Source organism: Amphibalanus amphitrite, unplaced genomic scaffold (genome assembly GCF_019059575.1).
Source record: "Amphibalanus amphitrite isolate SeventyFive unplaced genomic scaffold, NRLGWU_Aamphi_draft 000107F_arrow, whole genome shotgun sequence".
Taxonomy (NCBI): Eukaryota; Metazoa; Arthropoda; class Thecostraca; order Balanomorpha; family Balanidae; genus Amphibalanus; species Amphibalanus amphitrite.
In genome coordinates this window covers 775,022-799,117 of record NW_024881602.1, presented here as the reverse complement: position 1 = coordinate 799,117, position 24,096 = coordinate 775,022, and the positions used below count along the sequence as shown (strand labels likewise).

Below are 24,096 nucleotides of genomic sequence, written 5' to 3'. Positions count from 1 at the left end.
CCGATTTCGTTCAAAATCGGCACACAGGTGCCCCACCACCAGCCGAGAAACTTTCCCCAAAACGGTCCCCGTTGCATTGACGTTTAAGGCCCTTGAAGCCCCGTAAACTCGTAAAAAATCCGTAAATTCGCCCTTGTACGGCCAAAAACGGGGCGCTAGGGTAAAAATGGGTATCAATCGAAAGCTCTCGTTTACCCAGACACAGTCCTGCAGGTAAATTCCACTTTTTCCCCATAGGAAAGTTTTTACGGGAAAATCAAAATTTCGGGTCAATGGGGGGTCCCCCCCGATTTCGTTCAAAATCGGCACACAGGTGCCCCACCACCAGCCGAGAAACTTTCCCCAAAACGGTCCCCGTTGCATTGACGTTTAAGGCCCGTAAAGCCCCCTAGACTCGTAAAATATCCGTAAATTCGCCCTTGTACGGCCAAAAACGGGGCGCTAGGGTAAAAATGGGTATCAATCGAAAGCTCTCGTTTACCCAGATACAGTCCTGCAGGAAAATTCCACTTTTTCCCCATAGGAAAGTTTTTACGGAAAAATCAAAATTTTGGGTCAATGGGGGGTCCCCCCCGATTTCGTTCAAAATCGGCACACAGGTGCCCCACCACCAGCCGAGAAACTTTCCCCAAAACGGTCCCCGTTGCATTGACGTTTAAGGCCCTTGAAGCCCCGTAAACTCGTAAAAAATCCGTAAATTCGCCCTTGTACGGCCAAAAACGGGGCGCTAGGGTAAAAATGGGTATCAATCGAAAGCTCTCGTTTACCCAGACACAGTCCTGCAGGTAAATTCCACTTTTTCCCCATAGGAAAGTTTTTACGGGAAAATCAAAATTTCGGGTCAATGGGGGGTCCCCCCCGATTTCGTTCAAAATCGGCACACAGGTGCCCCACCACCAGCCGAGAAACTTTCCCCAAAACGGTCCCCGTTGCATTGACGTTTAAGGCCCGTAAAGCCCCCTAGACTCGTAAAATATCCGTAAATTCGCCCTTGTACGGCCAAAAACGGGGCGCTAGGGTAAAAATGGGTATCAATCGAAAGCTCTCGTTTACCCAGACACAGTCCTGCAGGAAAATTCCACTTTTTCCCCATAGGAAAGTTTTTACGGAAAAATCAAAATTTCGGGTCAATGGGGGGTCCCCCCGATTTCGTTCAAAATCGGCACACAGGTGCCCCACCACCAGCCGAGAAACTTTCCCCAAAACGGTCCCCGTTGCATTGACGTTTAAGGCCCTTAAAGCCCCGTAAACTCGTAAAAAAATCCGTAAATTCGCCCTTGTACGGCCAAAAACGGGGCGCTAGGGTAAAAATGGGTATCAATCGAAAGCTCTCGTTTACCCAGACACAGTCCTGCAGGAAAATTCCACTTTTTCCTCATAGGAAAGTTTTTACGGGAAAATCAAAATTTTGGGTCAATGGGGGTCCCCCCCGATTTCGTTCAAAATCGGCACACAGGTGCCCCACCACCAGCCGAGAAACTTTCCCCAAAACGGTCCCCGTTGCATTGACGTTTAAGGCCCTTAAAGCCCCGTAAACTCGTAAAAAATCCGTAAATTCGCCCTTGTACGGCCAAAAACGGGGCGCTAGGGTAAAAATGGGTATCAATCGAAAGCTCTCGTTTACCCAGACACAGTCCTGCAGGTAAATTCCACTTTTTCCCCATAGGAAAGTTTTTACGGGAAAATCAAAACTTCGGGTCAATGGGGGGTCCCCCCCGATTTCGTTCAAAATCGGCACACAGGTGCCCCACCACCAGCCGAGAAACTTTCCCCAAAACGGTCCCCGTTGCATTGACGTTTAAGGCCCTTAAAGCCCCGTAAACTCGTAAAAAAAATCCGTAAATTCGCCCTTGTACGGCCACCCTTGTACGACTGGGGTAAAAATGGGTATCAATCGAGAGCTCTCGTTTACCCAGACAAAACTTTATCCAGGCAAAAAAGGCATAAAACACTTACTTTATGGCATGTATTGCTACAAAACCGAACAAAGAACAAGCATATAACACGGTGTGACCATTTGAATAGTCTCTGCACTTTTTTTGTTTCTACTTAGATAAATCCCTTTTATCTTACATCACAGACGTTCTAGTAAATCATTATTACTAAATCACATGCGTTACTACTATCCTTGACTCAGAAACTGCTTACCCTCCAATCGACACTGTGTTGTACGATATCACAGCTTCAGTTTTATAACACGCAAGAAAGGACACCAATGGCCGTTTCAGGTTAACGATGCCTACCCACTAAAAGGAATGACATATTGTGGACCACCTTGGGGCCGTCGCACGCTATATCGGTATCCGCGTCTACAGTCGACTTTGGTCCATCCTCACCGACCGACGTTAGTGTCCGGTCAGGAATAGGACACACATACAATTTCGGCACATCATGCCGAAACTCTTGGCTTGGCTCTTGGCTCACTTAAGTAAATGTCTAAGCTCGAGCAAGCATAAAGTGAAGGAAGTTTAAAACAAAACGCTCCAATATGAACTTACTGCAAAACGCGCACGCCCACGCACACACGCACAAAAATTGCTTAGCGAAGTTCTTCCGCAAGGCTGACACACATTTTTTCACACACCTCTCACACGTCAGCCTGCACTTTTAGTCCATCGCAACACTTCTGCCGCGAACGTAGCTGTTATGAAACTAATGACCCTAGAATGCAGCGGTAACATCAGCTTCCACACCGGACGACAAGCCGGTGTCGCTTGGCTGGCTCAGGCCCAAGCCGATTAGTCCATTCAGACCTCATTCTTCTACCTCAATCGCACGACAAAAATTCTGATAAGCATATCAAAAGGTTACTGAACACCTCCGACGGCACTCAGTCATTTCCAAGCACGGCCTCCGCGGACCGTATAAACCGGTCTTCAGCGACACGCCGTCGCACAGGTCAGGCAGGTACTCTTTGAGCTCAGAGCTGGTGTGAGGGCCGGGCACACGGCAGCCGCCATGCCGTCGCCGCAGCCGCCCAGGATCAGCCAGCACTGGAGAGAGCGCAGCGGATGTTAGAATGAGAGGCTGTGTGCCTACAGCAATAAACGTCACTTCACATAGCGCTGACTCACCCCCCCCCCCCCACCCACCCACATACATACACACTATCTCGTGCAACTCAAAAGGAACTGTCTGGGCAGACCACTTGAATTTGTTATTGAAGTCTGCCACGCGGATGTTTTGTTTAAGTTATCAGTTCGCTGACTTGGAGATTCAGAGGGGCTTAGGCGAGCACAGGTCTGCTTGCCCTGGTATAGGTCACTGATATCGTCGTTTTCTTCTTAAGCCAGTTCCCATTGGCAAATAAATTAAATGGCAATGGCTTTAATATTTGGCGGTTTATGGCTAAATTCATGCTCCCTTGACAAAAGAGCATGTATAGAACGGAATGCCGCCGCATCCATGTAGTCATGCAGATTGTGTTTTGAACAAAGAGTCAAACTCATTAAAAAAAAACAGGTAAGGACGTTTTGTAGGATTTTTCAAATAATCAGATGGTGGATTTTATATTGCCTCAAACCTTGAGGGTAACGAGTTAAGAAATGGTGCACCTTACTTACTGAGCTCTTTAAAAGTTCTTTAAAAATCATCAAATCATTTTACAGGGCATGGGGCTTCATACTCACTCTTTATCGCAAGGACGCCAGGTAGCTGGCGGCATCCGCCACCACCGTGAGCCGGCGAATGCTTGGTGGTTCTTTTGCGAAAACTGGCGTACGCTGACTGCACCGGCACGCAGGGAGAGGGGCGACAGCCTGTGTTGTAGCAGCCTGGAAGGTACAGAACGGGATGCATATTGGTAAAATGTAAAACCAGTTTACCCTTAAGTAAAGTAACATGCTGTCTTTGCCTAAACAGTAATGAACATCACATTCATTCAAGTACTTTACAATCCGTTAGCAGTGGAACATGGAAAACATACGTAACTTATTTCCAACGAGTGCGCAAAAGCGACTAGTATTATAAGTCGGTTGTTGGGTCAAGGCATAAAGCAGGGTAAGCATTTGGTTAGGGATATTAATAGACTCGCCAGGAGCACAAATGATTAGCAAACTTGTAAATAGCTACGACTCATGATTGGAAAAATCGTTACTAACTTTAATATTAAAAACTACAGCGCGGTGGTCGTTTCATATGTATAAAAGCACCTGAATGCGAGCCAGAATGTCGGTCACTGCTTCCTCGTCGAAGGGACGTGTTCGGCCGGTGGCTGTGGCCTCGGCGGCCCAGCACGCGCGAAACCCGCAGCTCCAGCCGTCTGTCTGGATAGGACGGTGGCAGATGGCCAGGAGCCACCTGCTCCAGTCCACAGGCTGCGCAGCGCCCATCAACCGCTGGAGCGCTCGGATGTGCTGCTGGTGAGGGTTTTGGCCCAGCGGATCGTAAAAGACGACCGTGCGCCGCCGCCACTTGACCACAAACAACACCCAGTGGTTGCCAGCCACGTTCGTCGGTAGGATCCAGGTTGTTGCTTTCGATGAAGCCAGCATTGCAGGCAGACAGTGGTGACAGGCTGTTTCCGTGCACGCTGCCCAAAACACGGACCATGCGTGGACGTCACCGGGGTGCGAGACTGCCTGGCTGAACTTGTCCAGCTCAATGTCGTTGAGCCAGTCTCGCACCCTGAGAGGCTGTGACCGACTGGTGCTTGCGGCGGCGCTGAAGGGGTTATGAGCAAGGCCAGGGGCGGCGCTGGCGCTGGCTTCATCAGGGCCGGGGGCGGCGCTAGCGCCTGACGTCGGTAGAACCAGGGGCGGCGCTGGCTTCAGCGGGGCCACGGGCGGTCCTGGCACCGACTTCGACGGGGCCAGGGGCGGCGCTGGCTTCGGCGGGGCCACGGGCGGTACTGGCACCGACTTCGACGGGGCCAGGGGCGGCGCTGGCTTCGGCGGGGCCACGGGCGGTGCTGGCACCGACTTCGATGGGGCCAGGGGCGGCGCTGGCTTCGGCGGGGCCACGGGCGGTGCTGGCACCGACTTCGACGGGGCCAGGGGCGGCGCTGGCTTCGGCGGGGCCACGGGCGGTGCTGGCACCGACTTCGACGGGGCCAGGGGCGGCGCTGGCTTCGGCGGGGCCACGGGCGGTGCTGGCACCGACTTCGACGGGGCCAGGGGCGGCGCTGGCTTCGGCGGGGCCACGGGCGGTGCTGGCACCGACTTCGACGGGGCCAAGGGCGGCGCGGGCTTCAGCGGGGCCACGGGCGGTGCTGGCACCGACTTCGACGGGGCCAGGGGCGGCGCTGGCTTCGGCGGGGCCACGGGCGGTACTGGCACCGACTTCGACGGGGCCAGGGGCGGCGCTGGCTTCGGCGGGGCCACGGGCGGTGCTGGCACCGACTTCGATGGGGCCAGGGGCGGCGCTGGCTTCGGCGGGGCCACGGGCGGTGCTGGCACCGACTTCGACAGGGACAGGGTGGTGCTGGCGCTGGCTTCGGCAGGAGCAGCCCGGGAGGCGCTGACCTCGGCAGGGCACTGGGCGGCACTGGCGCTGTTGCTGGAGGCGGTGCTACAGCTCAGGTGGTCGGAGATAGACGTTGGTGCCTTCCTATACGAAAAGCCGCGCCTGCGCCGCTTTTTATCCCACGACTCTTCCTGGTCAGCCAGGTCGAGCGCCCTCTTCTTCGTCTTGCGGGGTGCAGGGACGAGGTCTTCTTTCTTCCTGGCGACCAGCTGGTCGATCAGGACCTCGACCAGGCCGCCCGGCGACAGTCGCCGCCCCTTCAGCAGACTGTGCTTCAGGGTGCGGAACCAGCTCTCCACGCAGGCATTGCTGAAGGGCCTGCCAGTCAGCGAGACCCATAGTGGGGCGAGCGGCATGATGACTGCGTTGATGTGGTTCAGAAGGGGAGGGCTGAAGCAGGAGTTACTGCAGTCTTCGTGTGCTTCTCCGGACAGCTCCGCTTCGACGGACTGCCGGATGGCAGCGAAATGGCGCCCCGATTTGGTGCTGTCCTTGTAGGATCGCCATCGTTCCTCCGCGTCTTCTCGGACTCCTTCTTCCGTCACTTCTTCTTCATCTTCTTTTGGCTCCGCCAGTTTCAGACGTGGCTTCTTCCTTGACAACAGCAGGTGGCACATGTCACGGAAGGCAGCACTCAGCTCCTGGACGCTCACTGACCTCTCCATCCGGCCGTAGAGCCACAGCACCGCCCGCCGCTCCGACGCCTTCTTCTTTCCTAGGTGCGTCACGGCAGCTCGTGCGATGTTCTGAGTGCTGTGACAGGTGCACAGGCGGATGGCGACCTTCACAGCTTCTCCGCGAACCGCCGCGTCCCAGGCCGCGTCAAGATAGGCCGGCAGGGTGGAGCCGGCCAGGGCCAAGCTGATGGCGTGAAGCAGCGCCCAGGAGAGGTCAGATACCACCACCGGCGGCTGCATTAGTCCTGAGCCTGCTGCGCACTGCCGGAAGTCATGAGCCAGCTGTTGTAGGAAGTAGGTGATGGCTGGTGCCGAGTGTGCCTCTGACAACTGGTGAGCGATGGCGTATGAGCCCCCTTCAGCCGGCGAGGCGACCACAGAGTAAAGGTATGGCCTCTTTTCGCCAACCTGGTGGGAGACCGAGCCTGTAGCATCGATGTGGAGAGAGCCGCCTATCTTCGAGTATCTCCTCAGTCCGTGTTCACCGTACACGTGCACAATCAGCGGGGAGTCACCGATCTGGTGCACATACCCCTTCAGGTGAGTGCTCGTCGTGTCCATGATTTTTGAGACACTTTTCATGATCTTCAGATCCTCCATCGGCTTGGCAGAGTACCGCTCCCGCGCTCTTGCCTCCGCCCCAGCCTTTCTCAGCACTTCGGCAGACGGCACTGCCGTGGTGTTGCCATTTTCCAGGGCCGAGTCCTTGGCCTCAACGAGGAGCTTTGTCCTTAGCTTGAAAGGACCATGCAGCAGGACGTCCTGTGCCCTGGCAGCTCGGTTTTCCCTCGCCAGATGCCTACCATGACTACCATTAAGGTGGCAGGCGGCACCCGTCTGACGGACATTGATGATAACGTCACTACACTCGTCCGAAGGGTGACCAAAGTGGGTGAACTCAAAACGCCTGGGACAAGAAGCAAACTTGCATGACGCGTATGCTCGGAATGTTGGTCCACGAACTTTCCTGGATGTTCTTAACTTGAGGTGGCCCTTCTTGAAGCGCAGCACGCAGGGGTGCTCCGCTTTGTCCTCGTACGCCCGGTAGATAATATCTGTCCAGCCAGGCACCAGGTTGTTGGTCTTTCTCCTCCCTTCGGCCATCCGGCTCCACTGACTTCCAGAAAGACGAATGCTGAAGTTTGATTGATCCTTTGAATATGACGGTGGCACTACCGGTGGCGATGACGGTGGCGCTGGTGGTGCCGATGGAAGTGATGATGGCGGTGACGGTGGTGGTGCCGATGGAAGTGATGATGGCGGTGACGGTGGTGGTGCCGATGGAAGTGATGATGGCGGTGACGGTGGTGGTGCCGATGGAAGTGATGATGGCGGTGACGGTGACGGTGGCGGTGACGGTGGCGGTGGCGGTGACGGTGACGGTGGCGGTGACGGTAGCGGTGACAGTGGCGGTGACGGTGACGGTGACGGTGACGGTGACGGTGACGGTGACGGTGGCGGTGACGGTAGCGGTGACAGTGGCGGTGGCGGTGACGGTGACGGTGACAGCAGAGGCTCCGCCGGTTGTGTTGTCGCTGTCGGTGGCTCCGCCGGTGGCAGCTGTACTGTTGATGGCGATGACTCAGCCGGTGGCGCTGCCACTGGCGGTGACGCTGGCGCCTGCGCCCTCTCTGACGGTAGTGAAGGAGCCCACACTCGTGCTGTCACTGGCAGAGGCTCCGCCGGTTGTGTTGTCGCTGTCGGTGGCTCCGCCGAAGGCAGTTGTACTGTTGATGGCGATGACTCAGCCGGTGGCGCTGCCACTGGCGGTGACGCTGGCGCCTGCGCCCTCTCTGACGGTAGTGAAGGAGCCCACACTCGTGCTGTCACTGGCAGAGGCTCCGCCGGTTGTGTTGTCGCTGTCGGTGGCTCCGCCGAAGGCAGCTGTACTGTTGATGGCGATGACTCAGCCGGTGGCGCTGCCACTGGCGGTGACGCTGGCGCCGGCGCCCTCTCTGACGGTAGTGAAGGAGCCCACACTCGTGCTGTCACTGGCAGAGGCTCCGCCGGTTGTGTTGTCGCTGTCGGTGGCTCCGCCGGTGGCAGCTGTACTGTTGATGGCGATGACTCAGCCGGTGGCGCTGCCACTGGCGGTGACGCTGGCGCCTGCGCCCTCTCTGACGGTAGTGAAGGAGCCCACACTCGTGCTGTCACTGGCAGAGGCTCCGCCGGTTGTGTTGTCGCTGTCGGTGGCTCCGCCGAAGGCAGCTGTACTGTTGATGGCGATGACTCAGCCGGTGGCGCTGCCACTGGCGGTGACGCTGGCGCCTGCGCCCTCTCTGACGGTAGTGAAGGAGCCCACACTCGTGCTGTCACTGGCAGAGGCTCCGCCGGTTGTGTTGTCGCTGTCGGTGGCTCCGCCGGTGGCAGCTGTACTGTTGATGGCGATGACTCAGCCGGTGGCGCTGCCACTGGCGGTGACGCTGGCGCCTGCGCCCTCTCTGACGGTAGTGAAGGAGCCCACACTCGTGCTGTCACTGGCAGAGGCTCCGCCGGTTGTGTTGTCGCTGTCGGTGGCTCCGCCGGTGGCAGCTGTACTGTTGATGGCGATGACTCAGCCGGTGGCGCTGCCACTGGCGGTGACGCTGGCGCCTGCGCCCTCTCTGACGGTAGTGAAGGAGCCCACACTCGTGCTGTCACTGGCAGAGGCTCCGCCGGTTGTGTTGTCGCTGTCGGTGGCTCCGCCGAAGGCAGTTGTACTGTTGATGGCGATGACTCAGCCGGTGGCGCTGCCACTGGCGGTGACGCTGGCGCCTGCGCCCTCTCTGACGGTAGTGAAGGAGCCCACACTCGTGCTGTCACTGGCAGAGGCTCCGCCGGTTGTGTTGTCGCTGTCGGTGGCTCCGCCGAAGGCAGCTGTACTGTTGATGGCGATGACTCAGCCGGTGGCGCTGCCACTGGCGGTGACGCTGGCGCCGGCGCCCTCTCTGACGGTAGTGAAGGAGCCCACACTCGTGCTGTCACTGGCAGAGGCTCCGCCGGTTGTGTTGTCGCTGTCGGTGGCTCCGCCGGTGGCAGCTGTACTGTTGATGGCGATGACTCAGCCGGTGGCGCTGCCACTGGCGGTGACGCTGGCGCCTGCGCCCTCTCTGACGGTAGTGAAGGAGCCCACACTCGTGCTGTCACTGGCAGAGGCTCCGCCGGTTGTGTTGTCGCTGTCGGTGGCTCCGCCGGTGGCAGCTGTACTGTTGATGGCGATGACTCAGCCGGTGGCGCTGCCACTGGCGGTGACGCTGGCTCCTGCGCCCTCTCTGACGGTAGTGAAGGAGCCCACACTCGTGCTGTCACTGGCAGAGGCTCCGCCGGTGGCGGGGATGTTGCCCTTGCTGACGCCGGCGCTGGAGGTGATGCTGTCGCGGTTGCCCGCGCTGGTGGTGGCGTCAGCGGTGGCGATGGTGTCGGCGAACGCGACAGAAAGGTCGATGTCGGTGGAGACGATATGCTTCGTGATAGGCAGAACCGAATCGTATCCGTGACATATTTTTGGAAGGTCTTGTCGCGTCTGTACTTGTCAAAAAAACATCTAGCTACTTTTTGCTTTCTCTTCTTAGTAACACTGTTGGATACTTTCAAAACTTCTCTCCAAAAGAGGATGGATCCAGGCTGATGAGAAGTGACGATTTCTCGGAGGTCCGGCAGGCCCTAGGAAGGGAAGCCAATTAGGACAAAAATAGGAACCTCTTGGCACAGGAATCATTCAAAGAGGCAGGATAAAAAACGTGACTATGAGGACATATCTTCATTCTACTGTCCTTACAAAAACATCGATGTTGGTGACTCCGTAATGGTGGCATCTATTGAGTTTGGAAGGCTGCAAACTAATTTGCCCTAACGCTGGCGCTGTGTCAATAAAGTAGAGGTGTTAATTGGTGAAAGAAGTGAGAGAAATGCCCTAGATGAGCTTGGGGGACAAGTGAGAAAAACATCTACAGGACGATATGTTTGGCATTGTCAATCAATTACACAAACGGTTAGATGGTGACATATGACCTACACATGTTAAGCAGACCGACCAGGTCATGCATAAGGTCAAACATAAAAAACATTCAATACGAACGTTTTGAATGCAGGGACTCACAACAGCAGAGCACCTACAAAGCTGTCTAAACAGGCCGTTGGTAAACGTACCATCAGCAGGCTGGTTACAGATGCAGTTCTCTCCCCAGTATAGGTTCCATCCATCTTGGAAGCGAAATCTCTGCCCTGGAAATAACAGCAAAACAATCAAAGCAAAACAATATAATGACAAATTTGATTTGTATGGTAACTCCACTTCCACAGTTGCCAAACACAATAATTCCATATGATGACAATTATCTATCGTCTCTCTGACAAAGATGCCCCTTGCATTGCACAGCTGCAGGGAGACAAAATGAGTACCTAAAGCATGTGTATGGTAGGTAGAATGTAGATGCTCCTAACGACATGATGTGGAGTTTGTAGACCGTCCCCTACGGGGGGGGGGGGGTTGAGCGCCCGCTCCGTGTTTCACAAATATCTCATAAACTTAAGCACGGAGCGCGGCCGCTTTTGGCACAACTCTTCAGTCTTCACACATCTTTTCTCCAAAATGTAATTGCACTTGTGTGTTAATTTCAAACCAAGGCCACTGAGATCAGGTCACCAGATCATGCCATAAGATCTCATCTCATGAAGAAGTTTAACCCTCGTCCTGGCAGGGGGTCGATGCCCCCCCCCCCCCTCCGAGTTATTTTTTGCGATGGGCTCCGAACTATTAGTCGGATCGTGCCGAAATTTTCCATAGCCTCTGGGGCATCCTTTGCGCAGCTTTTGGCAAAAAATATTTTCGGGTCATGTCAGGTCACCGAGCAATGGCGCTATAATAGCCAATAAGTGGGTACGACCTCCGACCGTTTTTGACAAAATCGTACCTTTATTCCGTGTAACTGAACGTGATCTCATCGACAAGAACGAAACTATTCCGTGTGATTTATGCCAGTTTTTGATAGGACATGAATCTTTACATTGTATGTTGACCTTTCTAAGGGCAAACAGGCTCAATGACATCGCATGTTCACACGCTGAGCTTCACGATATGGGCTGTGTTTAGTGGGGTTTCTTGAGGTCCTGAATCCTAATCTGTGATTTAATTTTCACCTAAACGCCTTCAAAACCGTTCCTTGATCTTTACAAGGTCAACCCAGGTCAATTACCTAGAGTGAACTTCCGCTGGCGACCGTCTTCGCCGGCGGCGGGTGCTATGTTCTTAAGTAGGGATGATGCCCTTCCCCCTCCCCCCCCCACCCTGGGTCAGACAGATTTTCATTAATAACGATGCTCCTGCTCGTGGGTCTGCAAGAATATAGAGGGTCATAGAGGAACATAGGGTCATAGAGGGTCTTGGGGTCATCACAGAGCTCAATTGGAGACCACGGAGGTAATCTGAGACACGTCAGGTCACAGAGGTCAACTTGGGGGCACGTCAGGTCACAGAGGTCAACCTAGGGTCATCACAGAGCTCAATTTGAGGTCACGGAGGTCATCTGAGACACATCAAGTCACAGAGGTCAACTTGGGGTCATCACAGAGCTCAATTGAAGGTCATTGGGGCCATCTGGGACACGTCAGGTCACAGAGGTCAGCTTGGTGCCATCAGAGAGGTCACTTAGAGGTCACAGAGGTCATATGGGACATGTCAGGTCACAGAGGTCAACTAAAGGTCATCAGAGAGCTCAATTGGAGGTCATCTGGGACACGTCAGGTCACAGAGGTCAGCTTGGAGTCATTAGAGAGCTCAATTTGAGGTCACGGAGGTCATCTGGGACACATCAAGTCACAGAGGTCAACTTGGGGTCATCACAGAGCTCAATTGAAGGTCATTGGGCCATTGGGGCCATCTGGGACACGTCAGGTCACAGAGGTCAGCTTGGTGCCATCAGAGAGGTCACTTAGAGGTCACGGAGGTCATCTGGGACACGTCAAGTCACAAAGGTCATGTTGGGGTCATCACATAGCTCTATTGGAGGTCATTGGGGCCATCTGGGACACGTCAGGTCACAGAGGTCAGCTTGGTGCCATCAGAGAGGTCACTTAGAGGTCACAGAGGTCATATGGGACATGTCAGGTCACAGAGGTCAACTAAAGGTCATCAGAGAGCTCAATTGGAGGTCATCTGGGACACGTCAGGTCACAGAGGTCAGCTTGGAGTCATTAGAGAGCTCAATTTGAGGTCACGGAGGTCATCTGGGACACATCAAGTAACAGAGGTCTACTTGGGGTCATCACAGAGCTCAATTGAAGGTCATTGGGGCCATCTGGGACACGTCAGGTCACAGAGGTCAACTTGGGGGCACGTCAGGTCACAGAGGTCAACCTAGGGTCATCACAGAGCTCAATTTGAGGTCACGGAGGTCATCTGAGACACATCAAGTCACAGAGGTCAACTTAGTGCCATCAGAGAGCTCAATTGAAGGTCATTGGGGCCATCTGGGACACGTCAGGTCACAGAGGTCAGCTTGGTGCCATCAGAGAGGTCACTTAGAGGTCACAGAGGTCATATGGGACATGTCAGGTCACAGAGGTCAACTAAAGGTCATCAGAGAGCTCAATTGGAGGTCATCTGGGACACGTCAGGTCACAGAGGTCAGCTTGGAGTCATTAGAGAGCTCAATTTGAGGTCACGGAGGTCATCTGGGACACATCAAGTCACAGAGGTCAACTTGGGGTCATCACAGAGCTCAATTGAAGGTCATTGGGGCCATCTGGGACACGTCAGGTCACAGAGGTCAGCTTGGTGCCATCAGAGAGGTCACTTAGAGGTCACGGAGGTCATCTGGGACACGTCAAGTCACAAAGGTCATGTTGGGGTCATCACATAGCTCTATTGGAGGTCATGAGGGTCATCTGGGACACGTCAGGTCACAGAGGTCAGCTTGGTGCCATCAGAGAGCTCAATTGAAGGTCATTGGGGCCATCTGGGACACGTCAGGTCACAGAGGTCAGCTTTGAGCTTGGTGCCATCAGAGAGGTCACTTAGAGGTCACAGAGGTCATATGGGACATGTCAGGTCACAGAGGTCAACTAAAGGTCATCAGAGAGCTCCACGGGCGTAGGAACGTCATGAAAAGTGGGTGGGCCACCATGTCAAGGGGCCTCCTTTTCCAGGGGGCCTCCTATTTTCAGGGGCCTCCAACTTTTGCATCGTCCTGATGGCTGCTTTCAAGTATGACCTCCAAATCTAGCTTCAGAGATCGGGCAGATGTACCCAGTGGCGTAACCGCTTAAGCGAACAGTGCGGAAAGTCCGCACCATTTTTAAAACTTATTTCCCCTCCGATTTTTTTTTTTTAGAATCTATTTGCCGCAAACGGCGCATGACCCCTGAAAACCCTTACACAAATGTCTTCCTCGTTTCCCAGGTGCCCCCATTAGCTTCATAGGCGCCCTCTTTGGCATATAAGCGCCCTATGTATAGTCATCAGAGACATCCCTATATGTCCCACACCCACAGTCGCCCCGTTGTCGCATATACAACCTGTTATGGACACTTGAAGGCGCCTCTCTTTGCCACGCCGGTGCCCCTGTTTCTTATGAATGCACCCCCATGGCATTGATCAATTGCAGTCTGCAGACCTCTATTGCATGTGGACGCCCATATAGTAGGCCTCAGAGGCACCCCTCTTTCGCATTGAGGCACCCCTATGGGCTTCATAGGCGCCCCTCTATTGCACGTAGGTGCCCTACTGTCTCAGAACCGCTCCCCTTTGGCATGCAGACGCCCATCTTTCGACGGAGGAGCCGCCGTGGTTCTTAGAGACGGCATGTTGCTCCCAGACGCAGATGGGGCTCTCGGAGTCGAGTGTCGACAGTGTGGGACCTTCAGTCGCTGATGAGTGCCCGCCAGATGTGGACCCTCGGAGACGCCGGTATGGGGCCCTCAGAGATGCTGGTATGTGGCCCTTAGAGACACCGGTGTGGAACCCTCAGATACTTCAGTGTGAAGCCCTTACAATTGCTGGTGTGGAGCTATGAATGCGCTGGCGAGGCCGGTACATGGGCATTAGAGCTCAGTGAGAGCTTGTGTGGTGCCTTCAGTGGCCTTGTGGAGTCGTTAGACATCAACATGGTGCTCTCAGGAGCCGGTGAGTCCTCAGAGTCACCGGTGTGGGGCCTTCAGAGCTCCGAGATACTGGTGTGGGGCCCTCAGAGGTGTCGGTGTGGGTCCTTCAGATGTAAGTATCTATAGAGCCTTGAGATGCACAGGTGTGGTGGCCCACAGAGGCGCCGGTGTGGGGCCCCCAGAGCCACCGATATACAGGGTGTAACGAAATTATCCGGACATCTATTTCGCCATATCTGCTCGCACAGTTTCTTTTGTAATGTTAGAAGCTGGAAAATTGGATGAATGCATACCTCTGGTATCTGCTCTCAACTCAGCAGTGACCTGACCTTGCGAAATGACTCTTGCTCTGAGTAAGAGTCGAGTCGCCGACGGGTTCATTTGATAGTTTTCGTTTAAGGCGGTGGAGAGAAGGGAGTACAGTCTGGTCTCTCGTTTCGTAGTAAGGCTACGTGTTGGTGGCATGGTGGCATGAGCCAGAAGCTGGTCTGTCAGCAGCTTGACATCAGCAGCAGCCAGTAGCACATCTGCCTGAGGCGTAATAAGCTTGGACTTGGTGGCAGACTCAGCCCGGCCTCGATCGCAAAGGGCGCCCTTTGCCAAGTGGTGAGGAGAGTTGTCAGGATAGCGGCAAGGAAACGGCACCAATTAATTCGCAAACTGACTCGAATTCTTACCAAGGCAGATAATAAGAGGTCCCATATCATGATTCACCGTCACCCGCCCTCTAGCTTGGTTTTACTGCCCTTCAAACTGAAAAAGACAATGAAGTTGACGGGAAAACAACCAGTCCACCACCTTTGGCCTCAGGCCATGGCGTGTCCACTGGTCGAAGGAACACATGAATGAGGTGGCCTGGTTGGATGGGAAACTGTTCGAGCTGCGATGTCCGTTGAACCGTCAAATCGGCCATGTGTGGGCTGCCAGCAGCTCGAACATGCCGGCCGTCGCCGGCGTCAAACGTCCGGCCAAAATCCAGACCTGGAGCATGTTCAGCTGCTGTGCAATATTCAAGTTGTTCATGACGCCACAGAAAACCACTATCAGTAATGAGTATTACCGGCGCAACATCCTGGCTAGCGATTGGTTGGAGCCACTCAGCCAGACGGCACAGGAGGGCTCGGTTTCTGAACGCGTGCTGATGCCTGATTCAAGCCGCGCAGTCTTCATGCGGGGCGGCGCACCAACTTCAAGTCCCTAGCAGAATGAGAAGTGATGCCGAGAGGACCTATTGTTCTTCTGGGCTAACGGGCTATGGCCTGGAAATAGTTCCCATCCCAATTCCATCGATATCTTATGGACTATATTGTCCATCAGGAGATGAATGAGGGGACACCCGCCACCAGCGCCGCCCAACTGTGGGTACAGGTTAGTATGGCGCTACTCTATATGAAACCCACTGTGCTGGAAAATCCAGTGGCTGGAATGCTTCAGAAATTTGTACCTGCGCTCTTATGAAAGGTGGCTATATAATAATTCAAAAGAGAAAATATCAGATTGTCTTGCTTCTTAATTACAGCGCGAATAAAGATGTCCGGATAATTTCGTTACACCCTGTAGGGCCCTAAGAGACACTAGTATGACCCTCAAAGGCGCCGCTGTGTGGCGCTCATAAACACTGGTGTGGAGCCATCACAGGCGGGTGGAGCCGTTAGAAGCCGGAAAGGGCCTTTAGATGCCTACAAGGAGCCTTCAGAAGCACGCGTGGCACCCTTATGGGGATAAGCGTGTCTACTTATGAGCCCTTGAGGTGCTCTCATGAGCTCTGTGGGGCCCTACCGAGCCGAAATATGGCCACGGCCAGTTGCCGCCGCATGGCACTTCGGACTATCATTCTCAGGGGCCTCATCTGCCTAGTTTGAATAGAAGGGCCTCTCAGACAATCAGTCTCATGGGCCTCCTCTGGCTAGTATAAATAGAAGGGCCTGTTAGACCATCAATCCTAGGGGCCTCTTCTGGTTAGTATAAATAGAAGAGTCTCTCAGACCATTAATCTCAGGGGGCTCCTGTGGACAGTATAAATAAAAGGGCCTCTCAGACCATCAGTCTCGGGGGCCTCCCTAGAAAAGTGTAAATGTGGATAGAAGGCCCCCTCAGATTCATTAGGAGTGGACCTCTCTGACTATCAGTCTCAGGGGCCTCTTGCGACCAGTATGAATATAAGAGCCTCTCAGACCATCGGTCTCAGGGGCCTCTTCTGACTAGTTTGGATAGAGGGCCCTCCCAGACCACCGGTTTCAGGGGCCTCCAGTGGCCAGTTATATGAACAGAAGGGCCTCACAGCCATCAGCCTCGGGGGCCTCTTCTGACTGGTGTGAATATGAGGGCCTCTCATACCATCAGTCTCAGGGGCCTCCTCTGCCTAGTGTGAATATAAGGGCTTCCCAGGCCATCAGTCTCGGGGACTCTTCTGACTGGTGCCGGATTGAGGGACCTCCCAGACCAAAAGTTTTGGGGGTCTCCTGTGGCCAGTATGAATAGAAGGGCCTCTCAGTCCATCAGTCTCATGGGCCTCTTCTGCCTGGTGTGATTATAAGGGCCTCTCAGGTCATCAGTCTCAGGGGCCTCCTCTGACTACAGTGTAGATGGATAGGCCTCCCAGACCATCAGTCTCAGGGGCCTCTTCTGACTATTGAGGATAGAGGGGCCTCCTCTGACTAGTGAGGGTAGGGGGCCTCGGCTAGACCGCCAGTGTCAGGGGCCTATTCTGACTAGTGTGGATGGAGGGGCCTCCCAGACCACCAGTCTCAGACCTCTGACTAGTGTGGATAGAGGGGCCTCCCAGACCGCCAGTGTCAGGGGCCTCCCCAGACCAGTGTGGATATTGGGGCCTCCTCAGATCCACTAGGGCCTCTCAGGCCATCAGTCTCAGGGGCTTCGACTGACAAGTATGAACAGAGGGCCTTCTTGGATCCATCACGGCCCCTTGGAGTCCGTGCGTGGGGATTCGTGGAACTTACTTTTAACGAGTTTGTTTATTCTGGAAGGTGACGACGTCCTCTCAAATCGAGACGAGGGGCCTCGAGTAAAAAGTGGGTGGGCCAAAACACATGGTTGGCCCCCCCACCTCGAAAAGTGGGTGGGCACTTGCCCATCTGGCCCCCCCTGTTCCTACGCCTATGGAGAGCTCAATTGGAGGTCATCTGGGACACGTCAGGTCACAGAGGTCAGCTTGGAGTCATTAGAGAGCTCAATTTGAGGTCATGGAGGTCATCTGGGACACATCAAGTAACAGAGGTCAACTTGGGGTCATCACAGAGCTCAATTGAAGGTCATTGGGGCCATCTGGGACACGTCAGGTCACAGAGGTCAGCTTGGTGCCATCAGAGAGGTCACTTAGAGGTCACGGAGGTCATCTGGGACACGTCAAGTCACAAAGGTCATGTTGGGGTCATCACATAGCTCTATTGGAGGTCATGAGGGTCATCTGGGACACGTCAGGTCACAGAGGTCAGCTTGATGCCATCAGAGAGGTCACTTAGAGGTCACAGAGGTCATATGGGACATGTCAGGTCACAGAGGTCAACTAAAGGTCATCAGAGAGCTCAATTGGAGGTCATCTGGGACACGTCAGGTCACAGAGGTCAGCTTGGAGTCATTAGAGAGCTCAATTGGAGGTCACGGAGGTCATCTGGGACACGTCAGGTAACAGAGGTCAACTTGGGGTCATCACAGAGCTCTATTGGAGGTCATGAGGGTCATCTGGGACACGTCAGGTCACAGAGGTTAGCTTGGGGTCATCATAGAGGTCACTTAGAGGTTACAGAGGTCATATGGGACACGCCAGGTCACAGAGGTCAAGTTGGGGTCATTACAGAGCTCAAATGGAGGTCATCTGGGACACATCAGGTCACAGAGGTCAGCTTGGAGTCATCAGAGAGCTCAATTGGGGGTCACGGAGGTCATCTGGGACACGTCAAGTCACAAAGGTCATGTTGGGGTCATCACATAGCTCTATTGGAGGTCATGAGGGTCATCTGGGACACGTCAGGTCACAGAGGTCAGCTTGGAGTCATCAGAGAGCTCAATAGGATGTCACGGAGGTCATCTGGGACAGGTCAGGTAAAAAAGGTCAACTTGGGGTCATCACAGAGCTCATTGGAGGTCATCGGGGTCAGCTGGGACATGTCGTTTTTGGAAATGGGAGAATATTTTGGGGATGCCCCTTGCAACGTCCAAGACCGCCTTTCTGGATTTGCCAGTAGTTGCTAGAATGGTGTTAGGCAACTTCATATCCCCGAATACCCCTTTAAATGTGAATATAACATATTATGCACCATTTTCAACACTCTCTCTGGCACGGATTGAGGCCTCACAGACGACCCATCAGTTCAAGCTCTATAACTCACGTTAGCGTCAACGGATTGCTACCAAATTTTCAGGATCTAAAGTTTAAACAATTTTACACAATCATGTAAATTTTGTGACCATGACCCGAATGACCTGTGACCTGTGACCTCTTCCTCAAGGCAAGGTCAACTTGTGACTGACACAACTTACGACTGCTATTTCAAATTCGTAAGTTGTGTCGCAAATCAGGCTATTTGTGATAGAATTTACTACTTAAGTAACGCTACTCATCAATGCCAGCAGGCCGCTGTTTTTCTTTTCATAGAACTGACCTCTGTTTTATTCTTTTTTCTAAAGGAACCGAACGATCGGAACAATTTGTCAATCTAAAGGCATCCAATCCAAACCTTTGACGCAGTGCACCCTATACAACAGGTAAGTATGCAGGGTTAGATTATGTTTTTCTTCTTCAAATGATATTATCTTCAAGTACCTCTGTAGCAACAATATCGAACTCACAAAAGTTCACGCCGTATGTCTTACCCTACATATTCCAATAACAATAACCCTCCCCATCAATGCCACCACATCAATAAAGCGCTTCCCGTCATATGTAACAAACGGAAACTTAAACGTCTCAACCGCGCCATTAAGGCAAGCAATAAAGGATAGCTAAATAATATAATGCATCATCATAACTATTAAACGAACTACGAAAGCTTAACTTAATAAAAAAGACAGAAAAATACAAACTACAAAATACTTCTTATGTGATTATGCGCGATTTCAAATGCATCAAATTACAGCAATCTGTCAAAATATCATTTTCAGCATATGGTAATTAAAAAGGAATCCCATTGACCCAAAATTTTGATTTTCCCGTAAAAACTTTCCTATGGGGAAAAAGTGGAATTTTCCTGCAGGACTGTATCTGGGTAAACGAGAGCTTTCGATTGATACCCATTTTTACCCTAGCGCCCCGTTTTTGGCCGTACAAGGGCGAATTTACGGATTTTTTACGAGTTTACGGGGCTTCAAGGGCCTTAAACGTCAATGCAACGGGGACTGTTTTGGGGAAAGTTTCTCGGCTGGTGGTGGGGCACCTGTGTGCCGATTTTGAACGAAATCGGGGGGGACCCCCCATTGACCCAAAATTTTGATTTTCCCGTAAAAACTTTCCTATGGGGAAAAAGTGGAATTTTCCTGCAGGACTGTGTCTGGGTAAACGAGAGCTTTCGATTGATACCCATTTTTACCCTAGCGCCCCGTTTTTTACCGTACAAGGGCGAATTTACGGATTTTTTACGAGTTTACGGGGCTTTAAGGGCCTTAAACGTCAATGCAACGGGGACCGTTTTGGGGAAAGTTTCTCGGCTGGTGGTGGGGCACCTGTGTGCCGATTTTGAACGAAATCGGGGGGGACCCCCCATTGACCCGAAATTTTGATTTTTCCGTAAAAACTTTCCTATGGGGAAAAAGTGGAATTTTCCTGCAGGACTGTGTCTGGGTAAACGAGAGCTTTCGATTGATACCCATTTTTACCCTAGCGCCCCGTTTTTGGCCGTACAAGGGCGAATTTACGGATTTTTTACGAGTTTACGGGGCTTTAAGGGCCTTAAACGTCAATGCAACGGGGACCGTTTTGGGGAAAGTTTCTCGGCTGGTGGTGGGGCACCTGTGTGCCGATTTTGAACGAAATCGGGGGGGACCCCCCATTGACCCGAAATTTTGATTTTTCCGTAAAAACTTTCCTATGGGGAAAAAGTGGAATTTTCCTGCAGGACTGTGTCTGGGTAAACGAGAGCTTTCGATTGATACCCATTTTTACCCTAGCGCCCCGTTTTTGGCCGTACAAGGGCGAATTTACGGATTTTTTACGAGTTTACGGGGCTTTAAGGGCCTTAAACGTCAATGCAACGGGGACCGTTTTGGGGAAAGTTTCTCGGCTGGTGGTGGGGCACCTGTGTGCCGATTTTGAACGAAATCGGGGGGGACCCCCCATTGACCCGAAATTTTGATTTTTCCGTAAAAACTTTCCTATGGGGAAAAAGTGGAATTTTCCTGCAGGACTGTGTCTGGGTAAACGAGAGCTTTCGATTGATACCCATTTTTACCCTAGCGCCCCGTTTTTGGCCGTACAAGGGCGAATTTACGGATTTTTTACGAGTTTACGGGGCTTTAAGGGCCTTAAACGTCAATGCAACGGGGACCGTTTTGGGGAAAGTTTCTCGGCTGGTGGTGGGGCACCTGTGTGCCGATTTTGAACGAAATCGGGGGGGACCCCCCATTGACCCGAAATTTTGATTTTTCCGTAAAAACTTTCCTATGGGGAAAAAGTGGAATTTTCCTGCAGGACTGTGTCTGGGTAAACGAGAGCTTTCGATTGATACCCATTTTTACCCTAGCGCCCCGTTTTTGGCCGTACAAGGGCGAATTTACGGATTTTTTACGAGTTTACGGGGCTTTAAGGGCCTTAAACGTCAATGCAACGGGGACCGTTTTGGGGAAAGTTTCTCGGCTGGTGGTGGGGCACCTGTGTGCCGATTTTGAACGAAATCGGGGGGGACCCCCCATTGACCCGAAATTTTGATTTTTCCGTAAAAAACTTTCCTATGGGGAAAAAGTGGAATTTTCCTGCAGGACTGTGTCTGGGTAAACGAGAGCTTTCGATTGATACCCATTTTTACCCTAGCGCCCCGTTTTTGGCCGTACAAGGGCGAATTTACGGATTTTTTACGAGTTTACGGGGCTTTAAGGGCCTTAAACGTCAATGCAACGGGGACCGTTTTGGGGAAAGTTTCTCGGCTGGTGGTGGGGCACCTGTGTGCCGATTTTGAACGAAATCGGGGGGGACCCCCCATTGACCCGAAATTTTGATTTTTCCGTAAAAACTTTCCTATGGGGAAAAAGTGGAATTTTCCTGCAGGACTGTGTCTGGGTAAACGAGAGCTTTCGATTGATACCCATTTTTACCCTAGCGCCCCGTTTTTGGCCGTACAAGGGCGAATTTACGGATTTTTTACGAGTTTACGGGGCTTTAAGGGCCTTAAACGTCAATGCAACGGGGACCGTTTTGGGGAAAGTTTCTCGGCTGGTGGTGGGGCACCTGTGTGCCGATTTTGAACGAAATCGGGGGGGACCCCCCATTGACCCGAAATTTTGATTTTTCCGTAAAAACTTTCCTATGGGGAAAAAGTGGAATTTTCCTGCAGGACTGTGTCTGGGTAAACGAGAGCTTTCGATTGATACCCATTTTTACCCTAGCGCCCCGTTTTTGGCCGTACAAGGGCGAATTTACGGATTTTTTACGAGTTTACGGGGCTTTAAGGGCCTTAAACGTCAATGCAACGGGGACCGTTTTGGGGAAAGTTTCTCGGCTGGTGGTGGGGCACCTGTGTGCCGATTTTGAACGAAATCGGGGGGGACCCCCCATTGACCCGAAATTTTGATTTTTCCGTAAAAACTTTCCTATGGGGAAAAAGTGGAATTTTCCTGCAGGACTGTGTCTGGGTAAACGAGAGCTTTCGATTGATACCCATTTTTACCCTAGCGCCCCGTTTTTGGCCGTACAAGGGCGAATTTACGGATTTTTTACGAGTTTACGGGGCTTTAAGGGCCTTAAACGTCAATGCAACGGGGACCGTTTTGGGGAAAGTTTCTCGGCTGGTGGTGGGGCACCTGTGTGCCGATTTTGAACGAAATCGGGGGGGACCCCCCATTGACCCGAAATTTTGATTTTTCCGTAAAAAACTTTCCTATGGGGAAAAAGTGGAATTTTCCTGCAGGACTGTGTCTGGGTAAACGAGAGCTTTCGATTGATACCCATTTTTACCCTAGCGCCCCGTTTTTGGCCGTACAAGGGCGAATTTACGGATTTTTTACGAGTTTACGGGGCTTTAAGGGCCTTAAACGTCAATGCAACGGGGACCGTTTTGGGGAAAGTTTCTCGGCTGGTGGTGGGGCACCTGTGTGCCGATTTTGAACGAAATCGGGGGGGACCCCCCATTGACCCGAAATTTGGATTTTTCCGTAAAAACTTTCCTATGGGGAAAAAGTGGAATTTTCCTGCAGGACTGTGTCTGGGTAAACGAGAGCTTTCGATTGATACCCATTTTTACCCTAGCGCCCCGTTTTTGGCCGTACAAGGGCGAATTTACGGATTTTTTACGAGTTTACGGGGCTTTAAGGGCCTTAAACGTCAATGCAACGGGGACCGTTTTGGGGAAAGTTTCTCGGCTGGTGGTGGGGCACCTGTGTGCCGATTTTGAACGAAATCGGGGGGGACCCCCCATTGACCCGAAATTTTGATTTTTCCGTAAAAACTTTCCTATGGGGAAAAAGTGGAATTTTCCTGCAGGACTGTGTCTGGGTAAACGAGAGCTTTCGATTGATACCCATTTTTACCCTAGCGCCCCGTTTTTGGCCGTACAAGGGCGAATTTACGGATTTTTTACGAGTTTACGGGGCTTTAAGGGCCTTAAACGTCAATGCAACGGGGACCGTTTTGGGGAAAGTTTCTCGGCTGGTGGTGGGGCACCTGTGTGCCGATTTTGAACGAAATCGGGGGGGACCCCCCATTGACCCGAAATTTTGATTTTTCCGTAAAAACTTTCCTATGGGGAAAAAGTGGAATTTTCCTGCAGGACTGTGTCTGGGTAAACGAGAGCTTTCGATTGATACCCATTTTTACCCTAGCGCCCCGTTTTTGGCCGTACAAGGGCGAATTTACGGATTTTTTACGAGTTTACGGGGCTTTAAGGGCCTTAAACGTCAATGCAACGGGGACCATTTTGGGGAAAGTTTCTCGGCTGGTGGTGGGGCACCTGTGTGCCGATTTTGAACGAAATCGGGGGGGACCCCCCATTGACCCGAAATTTTGATTTTTCCGTAAAAACTTTCCTATGGGGAAAAAGTGGAATTTTCCTGCAGGACTGTGTCTGGGTAAACGAGAGCTTTCGATTGATACCCATTTTTACCCTAGCGCCCCGTTTTTGGCCGTACAAGGGCGAATTTACGGATTTTTTACGAGTTTACGGGGCTTTAAGGGCCTTAAACGTCAATGCAACGGGGACCGTTTTGGGGAAAGTTTCTCGGCTGGTGGTGGGGCACCTGTGTGCCGATTTTGAACGAAATCGGGGGGGACCCCCCATTGACCCGAAATTTTGATTTTTCCGTAAAAACTTTCCTATGGGGAAAAAGTGGAATTTTCCTGCAGGACTGTGTCTGGGTAAACGAGAGCTTTCGATTGATACCCATTTTTACCTCTTTGTGACGTCATTTCTAGGGGAAAACGGGTCATAAAGGTTTCCCTCTACCGGGGCCTTTTTTCCCCCTACCGAATCTGTGCTGTGCTGAATCTGTGCTGAATCTGTGCCAACTTCCGTTACATTGTTTATGCACTGAGCTGAGCAGCGTCAACATTTCCAGAACTGAAAGCTGGAAACCATCTACCTATTCAACCAGAAGGTAGGTACGGCTACATTTACGCATCCGTTGCAACTTGCGACCATCCCGAGTTCAGTCACTGCTCAGTGCTCAGTGGCCAGCACTACTTACCACGAAAAGCGCACCTCTTAGGATCTTTTAT

General features: G+C 52.6%; 1 long non-coding RNA gene across 1 annotated transcript; it reads right to left on the bottom strand.

The window, feature by feature from the left end:
* Window positions 1–1,949: 1,949 nt before the first annotated feature.
* LOC122380823 lies at window positions 1,950–19,115 on the bottom strand. Its single transcript, XR_006256392.1, has 4 exons — window positions 19,053–19,115; window positions 10,269–10,343; window positions 3,630–3,773; window positions 1,950–2,993 (listed from the first exon to the last, which is right to left on the bottom strand). It is a non-coding gene; the product is annotated as an uncharacterized LOC122380823 (long non-coding RNA).
* Between the last annotated feature and the right edge of the window lie 4,981 nt (window positions 19,116–24,096).